At 46.7% G+C, this 13449-nt stretch overlaps 2 protein-coding genes and 1 pseudogene across 2 annotated transcripts in view; all 3 read right to left on the bottom strand.

The window, feature by feature from the left end:
* Nucleotides 1-11868, bottom strand: part of LOC139245777 (zinc finger protein 436-like) — a 69126-nt gene extending 57258 nt beyond the window's left edge. The window contains exon 1 of the mRNA XM_070871284.1: nucleotides 11782-11868. The gene's annotated coding sequence lies outside the window, so the exon portion shown is untranslated. The remainder of the gene's footprint in view (nucleotides 1-11781) is intronic.
* Nucleotides 1-11870, bottom strand: part of LOC139245785 (zinc finger protein 585A-like) — a 423809-nt pseudogene extending 411939 nt beyond the window's left edge.
* Nucleotides 1-13449, bottom strand: part of LOC139245779 (gastrula zinc finger protein XlCGF57.1-like) — a 257345-nt gene that overhangs the window by 171175 nt on the left and 72721 nt on the right. The gene's annotated exons all lie outside the window — the stretch shown is intronic.

Below are 13449 nucleotides of genomic sequence, written 5' to 3' on the forward strand. Positions count from 1 at the left end.
TGAAACAGTTTAGGTTGAGATGAGGCATAACCAGGGAAAAAGTCACTGGTGGGCATAATCTATAGGCCCCCGAACAGTAGCAACTCTGCAGGTCGGAGTATAAACCAGGAAATAGTGGGGGCTTGTAAAAAGGGAACAGCAATAATCAATATTAACCTCCATATTGATTGGACAAATCAAATTGGTCAGGGTAGCTTTGAGGAGGAGTTCATAGAGTGCATCAGGGACGGGTTCCTTGAGCAGTATGTAACAGAACCAACCAGGAGGCAGGCTATCTTAGATCTGATCCTGTGTAATGAGACAGGATTAATAAACAATCTCCTCGTAAAGGATCCCCTCGGAATGAATGATCATAGCATGGTTGAATTTCAAATTCAGATGGAGTGTGAGAAAGTTGGATCTCTAACCAGCGTACTAAGCTTAAATAAAGGAGACTATGAAGGTATGAGAGCAGAGTTGGATAAAGTGGACTGAGAAAATAGATTGAAGTGTAGGACGGTTGATGAACAGTGGTGTACATTTAAGGAGATATTTCACAACTCTCAAGAAAAATATATTGCAGTGATGAGGAAAGGGTGTAAGAGAAAAGATAGCCATCTGTGGCTAACTAAAGAAATAAAGGATGGTATCCAACTAAAAATAAGGACATGCAAAGTGACCAAAACTAATGGGAGGACAGAAGACTGGGAAGCTTTTAAAAGTCAGCAAAGAGCGACTAAAAAAATGATGAAGAAAGGGAAGATAGACTATAAAAGTAAACTCGCACAAAATATAAAAACAGATAGCAAGAGTTCTTATAGGTATATAAAAAGGAAAAGTGTGGCTAAAGTAAATGTTGGTCCCTTAGAGGACGAAACCGGGGAATTAGTCATGGGGAACATGGAGATGGCAGAAACTCTGAACAAACATTTTGTATCAGTCTTTACATTAGAGGACACTAACAATATTCCAACAGTGGATAGTCAAGGGGCTTTTGGGGGGGAGGAACTTAACATAATCACAATCACTAAGGAGGTGGTACTCAGTAAGATAATGGGACTAAAGGCAGATATATCCCCTGGACCTGATGGCTTGCATCCTAGGGTCTTACGAGAAGTAGTGGCAGGGATAGTGGATGCATTGGTTGTAATTTACCAAAATTCCCTGGATTCTGGGGAGGTTCCAGCAGATTGGAAAACTGCAAATGTAACACCCCTATTTAAAAAAGGAGGCAGACAAAAAGCAGGAAACTATAGACCAGTTAGCCTAACATCTGTGATTGGGAAAATGTTGGAGTCCATTATTAAAGAAGCAATAGCAGGACATTTGGAAAAGCATAATTCGGTCAGGCAGAGTCAGCATGGATTTATGAAGGGAAGTCATGTTTGACAAATTTGCTGGAGCTCTTTGAGGATGTAACGAACAGGGTGGATAAAGGGGAACCAGTGGATGTGGTGTATTTGGACTTCCCGAAGGCATTTGACAAGGCGCCACATAAAAGGTTACTGCACAAGATAAAAGTTCACGCCGTTGGGGGTAATATATTAGCATGGATAGAGGATTGGCTAACTAATAGAGAACAGAGAGTCGGGATAAATGGTTAATTCTCGGGTTTGCAATCAGTAACTAGTGGGGTGCCGCAGGGATCAGTGCTGGGACCCCAATTATTTACAATCTATATTAATGACTTGGAAGAAAGGACTGAGTGTAACGTAGCCAAGTTTGCTGACAATACAAAGATGGGAGGAAAAGCAATGTGTGAGGAGGATACAAAAAATCTGCAGAAGGACATAGACAGGCTAAGTAAGTGGGCAAAAATTTGGCATATGGAGTATAATGTTGGAAAGTGTGAAGTCATGCACTTTGGCAAAATAAATCAAAGAGCAAGTTATTATTTAAGTGGAAAAAGATTGCAAAGTGCCACAGTACAGCGGGACCTGTGCATGAAACACAAAAGGATAGTATGCAGGTACAGCAAGTGATCAGGAAGGCCAATGGTATCTTGGCCTTTATTGCAAAGGGGATGGAGTATAAAAGCAGGGAAGTCTTGCTACAGCTAAAAAAGGTTTTGGTGAGGCCACACCTGGAATACTGTGTGCAGTTTTGGTTTCCATATTTACAAAAGGATATACTTGCTTTGGAGGCAGTTCAGAGAAGGTTCACTAGGTTGATTCCAGGGATGAGGGGGTTGACTTATGAGGAAAGGCTGAGTAGGTTGGGCCTCTACTCATTGGAGTTCAGAAGAATGAGAGTTGATCTTATCGAAACGCATAAGATTATGAGGGGGCTCGACAAGGTGAATGCAGAGAGGATGTTTCCACTGATGGGGGAAGACTAGAATTAGAGGGCATGATCTTAGAATAAGGGGCCGCCCATTTAAAATAGAGATGAAGAGAGATTTCTTCTCTCAGAGAACCTGTGGAATTCGTTGCCTCAGAGAGCTGTAGAAGCTGGGACATTGAATAAATTTAAGACAGAAATAGATAGTTTCTTAAACGATAAGGGAATAAGGGGTTCTGGGGAGCGGGCGGGGAAGTGGAGCCGAGTCCATGATCTTATTGAATGGCGGAGCAGGCTCGAGGGGCCGTATGGCCTACTCCTGTTTCTTATTTGCGGATGACACTAAGTTGGGTGGCAGTGTGAGCTGCGAGGAGGATGCTATTAGGCTGCAGAGTGACTTGGATAGGTGAGGTATGTGGGCAAATGCATGGCAGATGAAGTATAATGTGGATAAATGTGAGGTTATCCACTTTGGTGGTAAAAACAGAGAGACAGACTATTATCTGAATGGTGACAGATTTGGAAAAGGGAAGGTGCAACGAGACCTGGGTGTCATGGTACATCAGTCATTGAAGGTTAGCATGCAGGTACAGCAGGCGGTTAAGAAAGCAAATGGCATGTTGGCCTTCATAGCGAGGGGATTTGAATACAGGGGCAGGGAGGTGTTGCTACAGTTGTACAGGGCCTTGGTGAGGCCACACCTGGAGTATTGTGTACAGTTTTGGTCTCCTAACTTGAGGAAGGACATTCTTGCTATTGAGGGAGTGCAGCGAAGATTCACCAGACTGATTCCCGGGATGGCGGGACTGACCTATCAAGAAAGACTGGATCAACTGGGCTTGTATTCACTGGAGTTCAGAAGAATGAGAGGGGACCTCATAGAAACGTTTAAAATTCTGACGGGTTTAGACAGGTTAGATGCAGGAAGAATGTTCCCAATGTTGGGGAAGTCCAGAACCAGGGGTCACAGTCTGAGGATAAGGGGTAAGCCATTTAGGACCGAGATGAGGAGAAACTTCTTCACCCAGAGAGTGGTGAACCTGTGTTATTCTCTACCACAGAAAGTAGTTGAGGCCAATTCACTAAATTTATGAGGGAGTTAGATGAAGTCCTTACTACTCGGCGGATCAAGGGTTATGGCGAGAAAGCAGGAAGTGGGTACTGAAGTTTCATGTTCAGCCATGAACTCATTGAATGGCGGTGCAGGCTAGAAGGGCTGAATGGGCTGCTCCTGCACCTATTTTCTATGTTTCTATGTACACTGTCTAACGAAACGCTCCCAGGGCAGGTGCAGCACGGATTAGATAGAGTAAACCTCCGCCTACACTGTCCCATTAGAGACTCCCGGGGTAGGTACAGCACGGGTTAGATACAGAGCAAATCTCCCTCTACACTGTCCCATCAAACACTCCCAGGGCAGGTATGGAACATAAGAAATAGGAGCAGGAGTAGACCATTTGGCTCCTCAAGCCTGCTCCGCCATTCAATAAGATCACGACTGATCAGATCCAGGCCTCAACTCCACTTCCCCGCCCACTCCCCATAATCCTTGACTCCCTTATCGTTCAAAAATCTGTCTATCTCCACCTTAAAGACATTCAATGACCCAGACCCCACAGCTCTCTGAGGGAGAGAATCCCAGAGATTCACAACCCTCAGAGAAGAAATTCCTCCTCATGCCCCTTTTAAATGAATGACCCCTTATCCTGAAACTATGCCCCTAGTTCTAGATTCCCCCACGAGGGGAAACATTCTCTCTGTATCTACCCTGTCAAGCCCCCTCAGAATCTTATACGTTTCAATAAAGATCACCTCTAAGTCTTCTAAACTCTAAAGAGTACATGCCCAATCTGCTCAACCTTTCTCATTATGAAAATCCCTTCATCTCGGTAATCAACCTCGGGAACCTTCTCTGAACTGCCTCCAGTGCAAGTACATCCTTCCTGTAATAAGGAGACCAAAACTGTACGCAGTACTCCAGGTGTGGTCTTACCAACGCCAAGTACATTTGCAGCAGGACTTCTCTACTTTTATACTCCATCCCCCTTGCAATAAAGGCCAACATTCCATTTGCCTTCCAGATTAATTGCAGTAACTGCATGCTAAATTGTGTTTAATGTACTATGACCCTCAGATCCTGCTAAACCACCGCATTTTGTAATCTCACAATTTAAATAATTTGCTTTATTATTTCCCCGACCAAAGTGGATAACCTCACATTTTCCCACATTATACTCTATCTGCCAAAGTTTTTCCCACTCACTTAGCCTATCTATATCCCTTTGTAGATTTGTTGCGTCCTCACAACTTCCTAGGTTAGCACAGGTTAGATACACAGTAAATCTCCGTCTACATTATCCGATCAAACACTCCCAGGGCAGTTACAGCCTGGATTAGATATAGAGTAAAGCTCCCTCTACACTGTCCCGTCAAACACTCAAAGGGCAGGTATAGACCATATAAAATAGCAGGAGTACGTGATTTAGCCTCTCGAGGCTGCTCTGCCATTCAATAAGATCATGGCTCATCGGATTCAGGCCTCAACTCCACTTCCCCGCCCGCTCCCCATAATCCTTGACTCGCTTATCTTTCAAAAATCTGACTATCTCCACTTTAAATACATTCAATGACCCAGCCGCCACAGCTCTCTTAGGTAGAAAATTCCATACATTCACATCCCTCCTGGAGAAACTCATCATCACCTCCATTTTAAAATGAGCGACCCCTTATCCTGAAACTATGCCCCCTAGTTCTAGATACCCCCACGAGGGGAAACATCCTCTCTGTATCTACCCTGTCATGCCCCCTCAAAATCTTATACATTTCAATAAGATCACCTCTAAGTCTTCTAAACTCCAAGGAGTATAGGCCCAACCTGCTCAACCTTTCATCTCAGCAATCAACCTCGTGAATCTTCTCTGAACTGCCTCCAGTGCAAGTATATCCTTCCTTAAATAAGGAGACCAAAACTGTACGTAGTACTCCAGGTGTGGTCTTACCAATGCTATATACAGTTGCAGCAAGACTTCCCTACTTTTATACTCCATCCCCCTTGCAATAAAGGCCAGCATTCCATTTGCCTTATTATTTAATTGCAGTAACTGCATGCTAAATTTTTGTGTTCAATGTACAAGGACCCCCAGATCCCTCTGTACAAGACATATTGTAATCTCTCCCCATTTAAATAATAATTTGCTTTTTTATTTCTCCGAATAAGAGCAGGGACAGCACAAATTAGGTACATAGTAAATCTGTGTCAGAGGAACTGTACCCCAGTGAGAGTCAGTGCCAGAGGAAACTGTATCCCAGTGAGTGTCAGTGCTACAGGAAACTGTACCCCAGTGAGTCAGTGCCAGAGGAAACTGTATCCCAGTGAGTGTCAGTGCTACAGGAAACTGTACCCCAGTGAGTGTCAGTGCCAGAGGAAACTGTATTCCAGTGAGAGTCAGTGCTACAGGAAACTGTACCCCAGTGAGAGTCAGTGCCAGAGGAAACTGTATTCCAGTGAGAATCAGTGCCAGAGGAAACTGTATTCCAGTGAGAATCAGTGCTAGAGGAAACATGCAGCAGAGCCTGGTCTCCAGTCATCTTGGATCCCCTTGCCATTGAACCAAGACCTTGCTCTGCCAAGCCCGTGGTAGCTAATGTGCAAGGGCCACCTCACGTTAAAAGAATTCACACTATTGGCAATACATAACAATCCTTTTCCTCTGCAGTTATCAATCTATTGCAATTCCCCATGCCTGTAGTTTCGTATCATTAAAATTCAAAATATCTTCAGTTATCAGCAACAAATTGCATTTATATCACGCCTTAAATGTAGTAAAATGTCCCAAGGCACTTCACAGGACTGTTAGCAAACAAAATTTGACGCCCAGTCACGTAAGGAAATATTAGCACAGGTGACTGAAAGCTGGTCCAAAAGGGTAGGTATTTAGGAGCATTTTAAAGGTGGAGGTGTTTAGGGAGGGAATTCCAGAGCTTATGGCCTCGGCAGCTGAAGGTACGGCCACCAATATTGGTGGGATGAAAATTGGGGCTGCTCAAGAGGCCAGAATTGGAGGAATGCAGAGATCTGAGGATTTTCACACTGGAGGAGGTTACAGCAATAGGGAGGGGCAAGGTCCTGGATGGATTTCAAAACAAGGATGAGAATTTTGAAAGCGAGGTATTGATGGACCAGGAGCCAATGTAGTTCAGCGAGCTCAGGGGTGATGGGTGAATGGAAATTGGTACAAGTTGGGATGAGAGGGCTGAGGACAGATTGAGTAGAATAGGCCTATATTCTCGGGAGTTTAGAAGAACGGGAGGTGATATCATTGAAACATATAAAATTCTTAGAGGAACTGACAAGGGCTGGATAGTCATGAGTTAGGGGTTCTAGCATTCGGATAAGAGATCGTTCATTTAAGACTATGAGGAGGAACTATTTCTTCACTCAGAGAGTTATGAATCTTTAAAATTGTTTATCGAATAGAGATCTTACTGAATGGTGGAGCAGATGGGAGGGGCCGTATGGCCTACGCCTGCTACTTGTGTTCTTGAGTAAGAATACGGGCAGGAGTGTTTTAGAAACATAGAAAAAACATAGAAATTTACAGCACAGAAGGAGGCCATTTCGGACCATTGTGTCCGTGCCAGCCGACAAAGAGCCGCACGGCCCTCGGTCAGCAGCCCTGAAGGTTACATATAAATCTATGAACAATGGTGGAAAGGTAAATAGCACCCAGCCCAACCAGTCCGCCTCACACAACTGCGACACCCCTTGCACGAAACATTCTACACTCCACCCCAACCAGAGCCATGTGATGGCCTGGGGGAGGCAAAACCCAGGTAAAAACCCAGGCCAATTTATGGAAAAAAAATCTGGGAACATTTCTCTCCTATCCATCCAGGCGATCGAAACTAGTCCAGATCACCCTGGCCGTATTCGATTCCCTGCAGCACTCACCATTATATCTGCGCCGGCCAACAAGAGGTGATCTAGTCTAATCCCAATTACCAGCTCGAGCACTTTAAGTGCCCATCCAACCATCTCTTAAAAGTGGTGAGGGTTTCTGTATCCACCACAACCCTCTGCGTGAAGAAGCCCGCCCCTCAAATCCTTCCACCAACCACCTTAAAACTATGCTCCCTCAGTTTAAGCTTAAGTTTACGGAGAGTGCGAGGTGTGAGGTCGATCAGAGGCATGGATGAGGGTTTGAGCAGATGAGCTGAGGAAGGGGCAGAGACCAGCGATGTTATGGAGGTGGAAGCAAGCACACTTGGTGATTGAGGGAATATGGGTTCGGAAGCTCATCTCGGGGTCAAGTACGAGGCCAATCAATAAATTGCAACTCTCCATATCTGTGTTTCAGTATATTAGAATACTGCATATCTCTAGTGATCAATGCTTCAATATTAGTAGTTATCAATATATTTTCTTATAATTCTAAATGTTGATGAATGAATATTGATTTTGTGGGAGAGAGGCCGTGCTGGTTTTTCAGATGGGTCTGTGCACCGTGATCAGTGAATTGACGATGCGCTTCCGGTTCAATCTTTCCATTGGCTTTCTCACCAGATGGGAAATATTTGAACATGAGATCTGATGGTGTCGGTGTGAGTTCAGCCCCACCTAGGTGGCTCTGCTGCAAAGGAGGGCAGGAAAAAGAGTGGGAGCGCGATAGTGATAGGGGATTCGATGGTGAGGGGAATAGATAGGCGTTTCTGCGGACGCAACCGAGACTCCAGGATGGTATGTTGCCTCCCTGGTGCAAGGGTCAAGGATGTCTCGGAGCGGGTGCAGGACATTCTGAAATGGGAGGGAGAACAGCCAGTTGTCGTGGTGCACATTGGTACCAACGACATAGGTAAAAAAAGGGATGAGGTCCTACGAAAAGAATTTAAGGAGCTAGGAGCTAAATTAAAAAGTAGGACCTCAAAAGTAGTAATCTCGGGATTGCTACCAGTGCCACGTGCTAGTCAGAGTAGGAATCGCAGGATAGCGCAGATGAATACATGGCTTGAGCAGTGGTGCAGCAGGGAGGGATTCAAATTCTTGGGGCATTGGAACCGGTTCTGGGGGAGGTGGGACCAGTACAAACCGGACGGTCTGCACCTGGGCAGGTCCGGAACCAATGTCCTAGGGGGAGTGTTTGCTAGTGCTGTTGGGGAGGAGTTAAACTAATATTGCAGGGGGATGGGAACCTATACAGGGAGACAGAGGGAGACAAAAAGGAGGCAAAAGCAAAAGACAGAAAGGAGACGAGGAAAAGTGGAGGGCAGAGAAACCCAAGGCAAAGAACAAAAAGGGCCACTGTACAGCAAAATTCTAAAAGGACAAAGGGTGTTAAAAAAGCAAGCCTGAAGGCTTTGTGTCTTAATGCAAGGAGTATCCGCAATAAGGTGGATGAATTAATTGTGCAAATAGATGTTAACAAATATGATGTGATTGGGATTACGGAGACGTGGCTCCAGGATGATCAGGGCTGGGAACTCAACATCCAGGGGTATTCAACATTCAGGAAGGATAGAATAAAAGGAAAAGGAGGTGGGGTAGCATTGCTGGTTAAAGAGGAGATTAATGCAATAGTTAGGAAAGACATTAGCTTGGATGATGTGGAATCTATATGGGTAGAGCTGCAGAACACTAAAGGGCAAAAATCGTTAGTGGGAGTTGTGTACAGACCTCCAAACAGTAGTAGTGATGTTGGGGAGGGCATCAAACAGGAAATTAGGAGTGCATGCAATAAAGGTGCAGCAGTTATAATGGGTGACTTTAATATGCACATAGATTGGGCTAGCCAAACTGGAAGCAATACGGTGGAGGAGGATTTCCTGGAATGCATAAGGGATGGTTTTCTAGACCAATATGTCGAGGAACCAACTAGGGGGGAGGCCATCTTAGACTGGGTGTTGTGTAATGAGAGAGGATTAATTAGCAATCTCATTGTGCGAGGCCCCTTGGGGAAGAGTGACCATAATATGGTGGAATTCTGCATTAGGATGGAGAATGAAACAGTTAATTCAGAGACCATGGTCCAGAACTTAAAGAAGGGTAACTTTGAAGGTATGAGGCATGAATTGGCTAAGATAGATTGGCTAATGATACTTAAGGGGTTGACTGTGGATGGGCAATGGCAGACATTTAGAGAACGCATGGATGAATTACAACAATTGTACATTCCTGTCTGGCGTAAAAATAAAAAAGGGAAGGTGGCTCAACCGTGGCTATCTAGGGAAATCAGGGATAGTATTAAAGCCAAGGAAGTGGCATACAAATTGGCCAGAAATAGCAGCGAACCTGGGGACTGGGAGAAATTTAGAACTCAGCAGAGGAGGACAAAGGGTTTGATTAGGGTAGGGAAAATGGAGTACGAGAAGAAGCTTGCAGGGAACATTAAGGCGGATTGCAAAAGTTTCTATAGGTATGTAAAGAGAAAGAGGTTAGTAAAGACAAACGTAGGTCCCCTGCAGTCAGAATCAGGGGAAGTCATAACGGGGAACAAAGAAATGGCAGACCAATTGAACAAGTACTTTGGTTCAGTATTCACTAAGGAGGACACAAACAACCTTCCGGATATAAAAGTGGTCAGAGGGTCTATTAAGGAGGAGGAACTGAGGGAAATCTTTATTAGTCGGGAAATTGTGTTGGGGAAATTGATGGGATTGAAGGCCGATAAATCCCCAGGGCCTGATGGACTGCATCCCAGAGTACTTAAGGAGGTGGCCTTGGAAATAGCGGATGCATTGACAGTCATTTTCCAACATTCCATTGACTCTGGATCAGTTCCTATCAAGTGGAGGGTAGCCAATGTAACCCCACTTTTTAAAAAAGGAGGGAGAGAGAAAGCAGGGAATTATAGACCGGTCAGCCTGACCTCAGTAGTGGGTAAAATGATGGAATCAATTATTAAGGATGTCATAGCAGCGCATTTGGAAAATGGTGACATGATAGGTCCAAGTCAGCATGGATTTGTAAAAGGGAGATCATGCTTGACAAATCTTCTGGAATTTTTTGAGGATGTTTCCAATAAAGTGGACAAAGGAGTACCAGTTGATGTGGTATATTTGGACTTTCAGAAGGCTTTCGACAAGGTCCCACACAGGAGATTAATGTGCAAAGTTAAAGCACATGGGATTGGGGGTAGTGTGCTGACGTGGATTGAGAACTGGTTGTCAGACAGGAAGCAAAGAGTAGGAGTAAATGGGTACTTTTCGGAATGGCAGGCAGTGACTAGTGGGGTACCGCAGGGTTCTGTGCTGGGGCCCCAGCTGTTTACATTGTACATTAATGATTTAGACGAGGGGATTAAATGTAGTATCTCCAAATTTGCGGATGACACTAAGTTGGGTGGCAGTGTGAGCTGCGAGGAGGATGCTATGAGGCTACAGAGTGACTTGGATAGGTTAGGTGAGTGGGCAAATGCGTGGCAGATGAAGTATAATGTGGATAAATGTGAGGTTATCCACTTTGGTGGTAAAAACAGAGAGACAGACTATTATCTGAATGGTGACAGATTAGGAAAAGGGAAGGTGCAACGAGACCTGGGTGTCATGGTACATCAGTCATTGAAGGTTGGCATGCAGGTACAGCAGGCGGTTAAGAAAGCAAATGGCATGTTGGCCTTCATAGCGAGGGGATTTGAGTACAGGGGCAGGGAGGTGTTGCTACAGTTGTACAGGGCCTTGGTGAGGCCACACCTGGAGTATTGTGTACAGTTTTGGTCTCCTAACTTGAGGAAGGACATACTTGCTGTTGAGGGAGTGCAGCGAAGATTCACCAGACTGATTCCCGGGATGGTGGGACTGACCTATCAAGAAAGACTGAATCAACTGGGCTTGTATTCACTGGAGTTCAGAAGAGTGAGAGGGGACCTCATAGAAACGTTTAAAATTCTGACGGGTTTGGACAGGTTGGATGCAGGAAGAATGTTCCCAATGTTGGGGAAGTCCAGAACCAGGGGTCACAGTCTAAGGATAAGGGGTAAGCCATTTAGGACCGAGATAAGGAGAAACTTCTTCACCCAGAGAGTGGTGAACCTGTGGAATTCTCTACCACAGGAAGTAGTTGAGGCCAATTCACTAAATATATTCAAAAGGGAGTTAGATGAAGTCCTTACTACTCGGGGGATCAAGGGGTATGGCGTGAAAGCAGGAAGTGGGTACTGAAGTTTCATGTTCAGCCATGAACTCGTTGAATGGCGGTGCAGGCTAGAAGGGCTGAATGGCCTGCTCCTGCACCTATTTTCTATGTTTCTATGTTTAATGTACAGAGACCGATCCATCTGCTGGGCTCTGCCTCAAACTGGAGTCACCTCTTAGATCAAAGCCCTTTACTCTAAAACACACACAAGATTCACTGTGACTATGTGTTTAGACAGAAACTGATCTCACTTCACATCCCATTGCACGGCCTCATGCTGGATAATTGTACTCGGTGGTTAGTCTCTCCCTGTCTCGTTTCCTGTCTTACCTTGTAACCTGTGTGTACTGTCTACAGGACCGGTGTGTATCTGAGTAAATGGCACTTTCTCTTACCTTTCTCCCCAGTCGATCTATTGAAGCACTTTCAATCGGAAGGGGCTCACTGGTTGGTGCTCTCACAATCCTGTGCTGGTTCACCTGCTGTTGTTCCTCAGTCCACAATCCCTGTTTCCTTCCAGCTGTGGAACTTTCTCAATCACTCCACCATTCACCGGGAGATCTAATTATCACAGGGCAGAAAATTAGAAGATTAATGTTGTGAAGTGGAATCTAGTGTAAAGTGTTTTTCCAACGTTTCAGAAAAGTATATGTCCAGTATTTCTGTTTGATTTTTCTTTTCCTCAGATCTCTCCGGCCCGTCTGGACTTACAGAAAATCACCAGAATTCTCCCCGGGTTACACACTGCCTGATCTCACTGGGCCCCCGGGTTACACACTGTCTGATCTCACTGGGCCCCCGGGTTACACACTGTCTGATCTCACTGGGCCCCCGGGTTACACACGGTCTGATCTCACTGGGCCCCGGGGTTACACACTGTCTGATCTCACTGGACCTCTGGGTTACACACTGTCTGATCTCACTGGGCCACGGGTTACACGCTGTCTGATCTCACTGGGCCCCCGGGTTACACACTGTCTGATCTCACTGGGCCCCCGGGTTACACACTGTCTGATCTCACTGGGCCCCCGGGTTACACACTGTCTGATCTCACTGGGCCCCCGGGTTACACACTGTCTGATCTCACTGGGCCCCCGGGTTACACACTGTCTGATCTCACTGGGCCCCCGGGTTACACACGGTCTGATCTCACTGGGCCCCGGGGTTACACACTGTCTGATCTCACTGGACCTCTGGGTTACACACTGTCTGATCTCACTGGGCCACGGGTTACACGCTGTCTGATCTCACTGGGCCCCCGGGTTACACACTGTCTGATCTCACTGGGCCCCCGGGTTACACACTGTCTGATCTCACTGGGCCCCCGGGTTACACACTGTCTGATCTCACTGGGCCCCCGGGTTACACACTGTCTGATCTCACTGGGCCCCCGGGTTACACACTGTCTGATCTCACTGGGCCCCGGGGATGGGGACGAGGAGCCGAGGTGAGGGGGTGAGGAGGAGGGGACGATTACGGGAGAAGGGGAGGGGACGATTACAGGAGGAGGGGAGGGGACGGTTTCGGTTTCCCAGCACCCCCCATTCTCTCCCCCCCGGTCTGTCTCCTCCCTCCCCAGTCATTCTGGGGATGTGCCTGTGTCAAGTCTGTGTGCGCGTGTCCGTGACTCTCTCGCCCTCACCCCCATTCCATGTCTCACCTCCCCCCCCGGGACACTCTCCCCCGGCCCCCTCTCCCCCCGGGACACTCTCCCTCGGCCCTCGGCCCCCTCTCTCCCCCTGGGACACTCTCCCTCGGCCTCCTCTCCCCCCGGTGCCGCTCAGCTCCGCTCACTTTCCGCCATCTTGTTTACCTTCACCAACGGCCGACCTCCGGGGATCCTGGACATGCGCAGTGCCGTCTCTCAGCGCGCTTAGGGAATCGTTGACCGCCCCTGCAATTGGCTGATTGACCTGATTGACAGGCCGCCCACCAATCGCGACCCTATATCTGCCACTTACCCCGCCCACTCCCACAGTCCGAGGCGGGCTCGCTCCGGGTCACGCGGCTGCGATTCGAACTCGCGCCGCCGCTCACTCAGCGCCAGTGACGTCAACAACCGG

Source organism: Pristiophorus japonicus, unplaced genomic scaffold (assembly GCF_044704955.1).
Source record: "Pristiophorus japonicus isolate sPriJap1 unplaced genomic scaffold, sPriJap1.hap1 HAP1_SCAFFOLD_236, whole genome shotgun sequence".
In the NCBI taxonomy this organism is placed as follows: Eukaryota; Metazoa; Chordata; class Chondrichthyes; family Pristiophoridae; genus Pristiophorus; species Pristiophorus japonicus.